We start from the raw sequence: 9,410 nt of genomic DNA on the forward strand, positions 1-9,410 counted from the left end.
TCGCTGCCATTAATGCATTTTGGATCCATCTTCTTTGCTTTTAGGCCTAATCATACACATACACAAGTATCTTAATACTTATCTTAGCCTATTAAGAGCTTAACGACTCTTAAGGACAAATCGATCACTTAATGGATCATTAATCTAACTTTTCATTTTCTAACTCTTAATCTCATCTAATTAATGAATTATGCATCCCACAATGTAAAATTCATCATAATCTTACTCTAGTGCATCAATTCAGAATTCAATTAGTTAGGGTTTCAAACCTTAACTCCACATACATTGAATTCACCATGGAACTCACTTTATAAGCTTGATTAAAGCATCTAAACACTATCATTAACATAGTAATCAAGCTATAGGTTGATCAATTCAACCAATCTACTCTAATCAAACATTTCACCAAAATGGAGTAATCTTACCTTGATGTGGAGACGATAAACATCCTAACAACCCACCATCTCTAATTTCTATTCGCACCATTTGGGCAACAAAATCGTCCTCTTTGAGCTCCTAATCGATACCCCCATAAAAATGGATCGGATGAGCTCTTATATGACATCCCCCATTTTCAGAACCAATTAAAACATTTTATTTACGCTTTATAAAATTGAGATGCAGAAATTCATTGTTAAACAAAACGTTATTGAGATAGCAAAAGTTATTTCATTTATTTAAAACTTTGAGGATGCCATTGTTCATATCTAAACATACGCTACATCATAATATTAAAAGTTCCTAAAACTACTTATTACAGGCACATCCCTTTATTCAACTAAACATCCTAACTAGACTTCGACAACCTTACATCCGCTACCTGTGATGCATAAAATGAGTGGGTCAGGTTTGGGAAAACTTGGTGAGATGCATAGGCTTTTCAAGCTTATATTAATTTAATGATAATAATTAATATCACATGTTGTCAAATAATATATGTAATCTGACCTAAGACAAACTACCAAACCTGACCGATCCTCACAGATCCTAGCAACGTAATTCACTAGAAAGCCTAGAATAGTCAAGTGTTGTCATCTACTCTAGTCGATGACCCAGACATACCTAATGATTTTTGATCTGGACTCATCATTTATGGTCATCCAAGATAGAGGTGGAACACGACACTCTGCTATCTGATCTCACACCGTACCCCGGAATGAGACCTATCTAATGTCTAGCTTATTGAGAACTAAACACCTTTTACAAGTCTAATATAACTAACCCATACTTATACCCTTGTTGCAGAAATCGGCCTTGGTAGCCGATAAATCAGCGATTAATCATTTGGCAGCCTCAAACCGATTACGATTAGGGTGCTTGGCGGTAATTCGTTAAAATCGGTCAAACTCGGGCTTGGCGGTCCTCGGCGGTCATAGGCGGGAAATATTTAAAAAATTCAAAAAAAAAATTTCAAATATTACACCAAAGTTTTGAAATTTTAAATTTTTAAGCTTTCAAATTAAAATAGGGAGAATTTCGTATACGCCCTTCCTAAACAGCTAAATATCGTATTTGCCCGACCTAAATTCTAAATATCGTATTTGCCCTTGTTAATGTTTTTTAATATCATAAATACCCAAATCTATTTTTTGATTATTTTTATTGATTTATAATCTTTTTACAATTTTAAAATCATTAAAGCTAAAAAAACATTTGAAATAGACAATTTTGCCCATGTTTCCTAAATTCCAACATTCATACCCACGTGAAAAGAAAGAAATCGCAGATTCACGTCCTGCTTCATCAATCGGCTTCCCTTGCATCTTCGTCAATCAACAATCACGCACACAATCCTTCCGATCGCATCTTCCTTCGGTCTTGCAGCGTCCTTCTGATCGCAACACACAACATCCTTCTTTCCCCCTGTTGTCGCACACTCTCATCGTCGCATCAGGTAATGTCGATTGTTCAATTGTTCCGATTGCAGCTTTCCATTTCTTCAATTTCATTTTTAGGGTTCCTAGTTTCAATTGTTCAGATTCTTTTAACAATCAGCTTAGTTATGTTGTATTTGATAGCTTAGTTATTTTGATTTGAGCTACGATCAGGTTTAATTTTGCCTTTCCAGTGAACTTCGAACGTTTATTTTTCCCTATGATGTTCAACCGAGCTTCGACCCCAATCAAGCCAATCCAGTATGAAGTTCTTCACAAGTAATTGTTTTGTTAATTGGATTTTGGTATTACATAAGCTTACCATGTATTTTGTTGATTATTAAATCTTTAAAAGTAAGTTTTGTTTCGATTTTGGTATTAGATCAGCTTACAAATTAGCCTCACATGTCACATGGAATGTTTAACTTTGACTATAAGGTACATTATTCATCTAGTAATTTATGTTCTTGAATTACATTGTACCTTTAAATTCATTTTAGTGTCCTATTTGTTTTGATGAAAAAAAATCCAATTTGTTATGGTCAGTTGTTTTTCTTGATGCAAGGTAGTGATTACAGGACACAGTTCCAACTAGGAAATGGTGGCCTCCTTGGAGCTAGTTATATCCAGGTAAAAGATCCCTTATCCTTTATATTTTAGATATTAAATTATATTTCTTTTTTTTTAGTTTTTTCATATCAGCAATTTCTTGTGGGTAATATTATGCTTGAAGAGTGTGATCCTTCATTGTCATTAGGTGGGGAAGTATTCTGAGTTGGGTCAGCATCACAAATCTGGTCTTGGCTATGCTGCAAGAAACACTATTGAAGTTGTTGAAAACTAGTAATGCCTTGTTAGCATCACAATTCTGGTCTTGGGTATTTATGATATTAAAAAACCTTAACAAGGGCAAATACAATATTTAGAATTTAAGAAGGGCGTATACGAAATTTTCCCTTTAAAATATTATACTAAAATTTTTATAAATTCAAAATTTTAAAATTTAAAATGTTCAAATACTTAATTTGTTAGGAAATATTAATTTTTTAAATAATTTTATTAATAATTTAGGGTCCCCGTCTGATTAATCGCTTATCGCCAGTCGACCGTCGAGCTACTGCCGAACGATTTTTACAACCTTGACTTATACTAAAGGCATTATATGTCCATTTATAGTTCCTAATTGCAAGCACTATCTTACTTATATTATTAGCACAGAAAATAAAACGAACACACAACAAAAACTTTTCTTATACTTATGTACTTAATAGTAACTATGCACTAACTTAACAAAGTGTCTGGTGTGTAACATCCCGATGTCAAGGTAATTTTAATTTCAACCCTATGTTTGAATAATATTGTATCTTGATCCTTCGTTGAGGAAGATTGCTAGATTGACCCATAATGGCAATATACTAATTTTGACTAGGATTCGTACGCCGAGCGTAGGTTGTGTATGCTAGGCGTACTAAGGCATGCGCTAGTACGCTCGGCGTACACCTCTTACGTGGGGCGTACATGAAGAAATTGCAAACCCTAATTTTCAGGGTTTGGTCCATATATAAGCGCCAAATGGTACGATGCGTGTTCCTAATAACGTTACTATAATTAAATAAAAGCTATATTAAAAATAGAGTAGGCGTAGCTCACTTGCAGCGGGTTTTATAGAAAATCGGGCATCGCTTAGAGGAGCGTTTCCGAACCGAAAGACCCTTTTTCTCAGGACTCCGGGAACCTTGGGGCTTCCTTCGGGAGCCAGGGGGTTTACCTAGGGTTTAGGGGGGTTAGGATAGTCTAGAGAGAGAAAGAAACTAGAGAGAGTGGATTTGGTGCATTTTCCTCGGAACATCTCGCACCCTTTTATAGGGCCAGCTTCGGACTTACGTTGGGCGTTCAGCAGGTTACACGGGCCGAAACTTTTGATAGGGACGACAGGTAGCGAAGGCTCGGTGGTGCGACGTGTTCACTTCTTGGCCAAGGAGACCAGCTGTACGCTGCGCATACGAGATCTCGGACGTTGGTCGTAATGCAAGTGATGGCGTGTTACAATCCAGAGCGAGCTCATTGAACGGCTGGGACTTAGGCCACGTCATCAATCCATGCATCAGCTTCGCAAATTGCCCCCTTAACTTCTAAAATTCGTAACTTCCTCGTACGAGCTCCATTTTCGACGTTATTTATATCCACGCGTAGGCGGGAACATACTCTACAACTTTCGTTTAGACGTCGTCGGCTAATTTTGACTTTATTTTAAAAGTTATATTATTAATAGGCCGGGACAGGATTGGTCCGTTAAAAATTCATAACTTCTTTATCCGACATCCATTTTCGTCTGACTTTTTATTGTTACGCTACTATTAATGAGATCTTCAATTCTCGTTTAGGTTGTGTCGGCTAAAAACTGCTCGGCCTAATATTCGAACTTTGAGCTGTACACTGCTAAGTCGAAACTTTGAAAAATCATAACTTCCTTATACGAAGTCAGATTTGGGCGTTCTTTTTATGTACACTCTCGGTTTAATGTATTCTACGACTTTTTTTTAGATCGCTAAGGCTAAAAATCGCTCCATCATAAATTCACTATTTACACTTCCCGGTGTCATGTCGGTTACATCGCGAAACTTCGACGGGTCGTTACTTGTTCGTTATAACATGGATTTTGGCGTTCTTTATATATACGAAACCCTTGAGACATATTCTACAACTTGGTTAAGATTATTTATTCTAAATAATCTTTTGTCGAAAAGTCGTTTTCGACCCCTATTATCTCTAAATTGACTAGCATGGATCTACGGTCGTTACACATACGCACGAGATTGACGTGACAAACATGATTTGGTAGGTGTTAGAATAACATTTATTAAAATTTCACGTGTAGATTTTTGATAGTTCATTGTTCATCTCTACTCTACATGTTTTCTTCAAACTACTAATTTCATGACTCATACTAGGTTTAAGTTTAGGGTTCTCAAGGATTTCTTTGCATATCCTAATTAAAGTTACTTCAACATATGAGTTTGTATTAAGAAATACACCAAATATTGTTGTTGTTTCCTAGATTTCTTTCCTTGTGCCAATTACGATTGCTCTGAATTGAGTTATCGCCTCTTGGTTCTTCAATCTTGGGTAGTTTCACCATCTTCATAACAAACTTTTCTTTAACCAATACTTGTTCTAATTTATGTATCTCACTTCCATGAGCATCTTCGTTAGTTATTCTCAAGTTGTGGCATAAGCGGAGTCAAAGCTTATAATTTATGTATAGTAGTTCTACCAGGTAAAGTCAGTTTCCTTAAAGGTGTAGGTGGCCATCTTTTGGAATTGGATGGTTCAACTTAAGTCGGACGGTTAACAGCAGAAAGAAACAAATTGATTGAATACCTAATCTTAATTCGAAAAGATTCATGAATGTACATATTTTTACAAGGTATTCATGAGACATCTAATAGAAGCATTTGTAGAATATCATAGTCGAGAAATTAGCATTCCTAGATAAACTTCGAACATAATTTATGTTTATGATACTTATAGTTTCATGAGTATTTGAGGTAAATAGTTGCCAAGTATTCGTAAGCGTTCACTAAAATTTTGGGAGTTCTTAAGCGATTCGAACTGTGATTTTCTTTAAATATTAAGGATTCCAAGCATTTTAATCAACCAACAACCAAATCCAAGCTTGATTTTGCATCGGTATAACCATAATTAAACATATGTGATAGCTCTATGTCTAGTTGTGGTTAGGCCCATGTACAACCAACTTAGCCAAGGTGTTTGACCTAAAACCTTGCATTGTATTAGAAATATAGGGTTCGAGTTCATATATGTATATATGTATAAACTTATATTTGTAGGTTAAGGAATATACCTATCCTAAGAGAGTAAGCCCTACACTATAGTCGCGCTCTCCTAAGGAAGTACTAGTTCACTATAGCCAATAGCTCTGATACCAATCTGTCACAACCTCCGTCGCCGCCGAAAACACCGATGTGGGTGACATAAATCATTAATCACATTTACAGAACATACATTGAATAATACAAATATAATCATCTATTATAACCGAAATAGAAATTACATTGACAACGACTATTGCTAAATCGCGACACACGCCTAACAATTCGGAGTTTAAAAAGGTATAATAAAATACGGAGAGTCTTCTCAGTGAACACTTCCGACCTGCTAAATAACCTGAGAATAAATGCATTTAAAATACGTCAACAAAAATTGTTGGTGAGTTCTACAAGTTTTGACACGAAGTAATTTTATAATCCAAAAGTGTTTTATAAAATTTCTCTGGTTGACTAGCTTGTATAAATACATATTTTTTTTTATCAAAAGTATAAAAATAAACGGGTTTTAAATGTTTATTTGGACTCATTTAAAAATATATCGTTTGCTCAAATCAAAATCTAACCATTTGTTGAATATATAAGAAAATCAAATTTATAACAAATCTTTACGGTTCTCATGACCAAAAATGATTTTTATATAAAGATTTTAAATACTCATTTATATAAAAGAAAGTCATATCACTCTTTGTGAAAAGATAAAATATCTAAATTTACTCTTGAAACCTTGTTTAAGCATTCATACAGTTTATATGTAAAACTCTTAAGTTTCAAATTTATGAACTTTGTAAATTCACGTCGTAGTATTTATTAAGTATTATCTTACTTAATTTGGGAACCGACACTTAACCAGTAGAGCAAACTCCTCCCACAGAAATATTATGTTTTAGTATAAAACAAAAGGTTTATATAAATAACTTTTTAATTATAAGTTATTAAACTTTAATCAGTCGTGTCGTGATATTAATTAAGTGTTATACAACTTAATTTATGGTATTGACACTTATCACTTTGAGTCACAAGCTATCTTACTACGTACAGTCTCTTTCAACTAGCATCACCGAACAAAAACATCGTACAACCTAATATCAATTCTATACGGTGACAAGGCGGAACCAGGATCTATAATGAGGTTATAACCGAACTGTGACAAACGCTTCCGCACCAACACTTGCAAGTTTTAGTGCTGAAAGTCCACACCCATGATTGTTTTGATGAGGTTATAACAACTGTTTTGATAATATTTTCCAGGTTTCAACCAATGTGAAACCAACAATTCCAATAATATTTAAAATTTACATAATTAATGCTATATAATATTTCGCAAATAATGACTATTAAGTCATGAAGTTGATCATGTTATTTATTGCAATAAAAATCCATAACTTAATAAATTGAGTTGTATATTTATAATTAATATAAAAATATATTAATACATTTTCCTTTCATTTTTACACGGCCTTATATGTTAAATGTTAAATTTGAATAATTTCACCTATTAATTATACATTTTGATAATATTAGTCTTTCCATCAATTTATGACAATGTACTTTCATTTTATAATCGAACAATATTTTTGGTCATTTGTATATCGTTTCATGCTTCCAGTCGATACTTTCACTTATAAATGTGAATTCGTCATTTTCGTGAATTACAATACCAACTTGTGTTATTATAGAAATTTACATATAATCTTGTGATTTTTGATATAATTAAGTAATATATCACAACGAGAGATAATTATGTCATTTATAGCATTCTACTATAATTTATGCGATTTATTGAAGATCTATACATTTTCAATTTGTTAATTCATGAGTGTTTGACCAATATCAAAATATGATGCTATTTTAACATATAACTAATGTAAATCATCAAAACTTAATTAGACACGTATATATTCTCTCCTAAATATTAAAACATTAAAAGAGTGATCGTAGAAACTAACTTTCGTAGTGTGATCCCGATCCCGGTGTTTTGGTGAAACTTTTCGTGAATAACTGTCAGGTCACCTTCCTTGGACTTTAAAACAGTTCCAAGTTTGTTTTGGAAATGATTTCTCAAAAAAAACAATTTTGGTTTTTTATAATTTATGGAGGAACCGGTTTTTATCAAATATTACAAACGAGAGTTGTTTGGTCATTTTAATACAAAGAGGGGCTAATTTGTTATCTATTTCACAAAAGGAGCTGTTTTGGAAATAACTCAGCAAAAGGAGGTTTACTTAGTAAATTAATTAATCAAAAGCGACCATCTTTGATCAATCTTTACAAATAAGGGTTGTTTTGGCATTACTCAATATTTGTAGGGGATGAATCGGCGAATAGGATTTTTTTTTTTTTTTAAAAAAGAATTAGCGCTTTTGTGCCCTCGTCTGATAAATCCAACGAAATGGAACATGAATGAAAGCGAACAGTTACACAAACGAAGCACACAAGCGCCTCCGATGATTCATCTGCCGAGAAGGAAATAGAACGGGGGCAGCTTATGTTCCCGGCAACGGGAAAAGGGACCTCCGGTCCTTGGTTTCCTCTGGTCGAGAAGGCAAATCACGAACGAAGCAGTGACAGGGAAGCCTCGGTGGTGAAAGACCCGTTGAGAAGAAGAGCACCTCCGGTTCCTTATCGGTTTGTAGAGGGTGAGTAACGAAAGCAGCAAGGGCTGCTTAAGCAGCTCCTGCGCTTCTTCTGTCTCGGAAGAAAGGTGCGAAGGTGGGGAATCAATAGGGGGCTTCCAGTCTCCGATGTTTGCTCCGGGGAAACACCCACTTCGGTCGTTTTGCTCTAGGTGGTTGAAAGGTACGCGGACAGGGGCTGCTCTGGCAGCTCCCCTGATCTTCTTTCTATTTCTTCTTCTTCTTCTTCTTCTTCTTCGTCTTTTTTTTAATGAAATCATTGGAAATTGGATGTTTGGGTTTGCTTTTCACATAAAATCGATATAGAGAAAGGATGTTTGGGTTGTTTCTTGTGTTCACAGGGGTGTTTGTGAGATTGGCACTCGACAGAAGTAGTATGAGGAGGAGAAGTATCATGGCGGCCGGCAGCCTCTTCTTTTGGCCGGTGGTAAACAGGGGGGAAAGAAGGAGGGCAACGTTGTAGCCATCGAACAAGAGGGGGTAGAAGAGAGGCTGTCGCCTCCTTGTTTTCACCGGGAATCAACACACCTCCGGTGTGTTTCTGAACAGCCAATGTAAGAAAAAAAAAAAAAAAGAGAGAGGGGTCGAGAGTTTTTGTGGGAGTAAAGTAAGAATGATTAATTTCTGTAATATGTGATCTTCACTCAGATTTTGGAAGACTTTTTGATGGATTTGTGGTACTAGGAAAATTTTGAAAGGATTTTGAGAATACAATATATTCATTGATTCATGTGTGTATAAGTGTGATGTATTGATTGTGTATTTTTTTTTTTTTTTTTTTTTTTTTTTTGTATAAATAGAATACATTAGTTTGTGTGAGATTGTAGGGAGTGAATGGTTGATTTAGTCTAAGTGTACTTCCTTGATTTTCTAGTGACCTTGGGTATGCACTTCAAATCCTATATATATATATATATATATATATATATATATATATATATATATATAGGGCTAGGTTATTTTGTTTCTTACATCTATTGTCTGACCGTAAGCACAATTCTGGACCAATGGATGAATAAAATCATTGATCATGATCCGAAGGTCAACGTTAT

General features: G+C 34.7%; 1 long non-coding RNA gene across 1 annotated transcript; it reads left to right on the forward strand.

The window, feature by feature from the left end:
- The first annotated feature begins 7,937 nt into the window (after positions 1-7,937).
- LOC111907123 (uncharacterized) lies at positions 7,938-9,099 on the forward strand. Its single transcript, XR_002855426.3, has 2 exons — positions 7,938-8,521; positions 8,700-9,099. It is a non-coding gene; the product is annotated as an uncharacterized LOC111907123 (long non-coding RNA).
- Positions 9,100-9,410: the final 311 nt, after the last annotated feature.

This window comes from Lactuca sativa, chromosome 7, assembly GCF_002870075.4.
Source record: "Lactuca sativa cultivar Salinas chromosome 7, Lsat_Salinas_v11, whole genome shotgun sequence".
In the NCBI taxonomy this organism is placed as follows: Eukaryota; Viridiplantae; Streptophyta; class Magnoliopsida; order Asterales; family Asteraceae; genus Lactuca; species Lactuca sativa.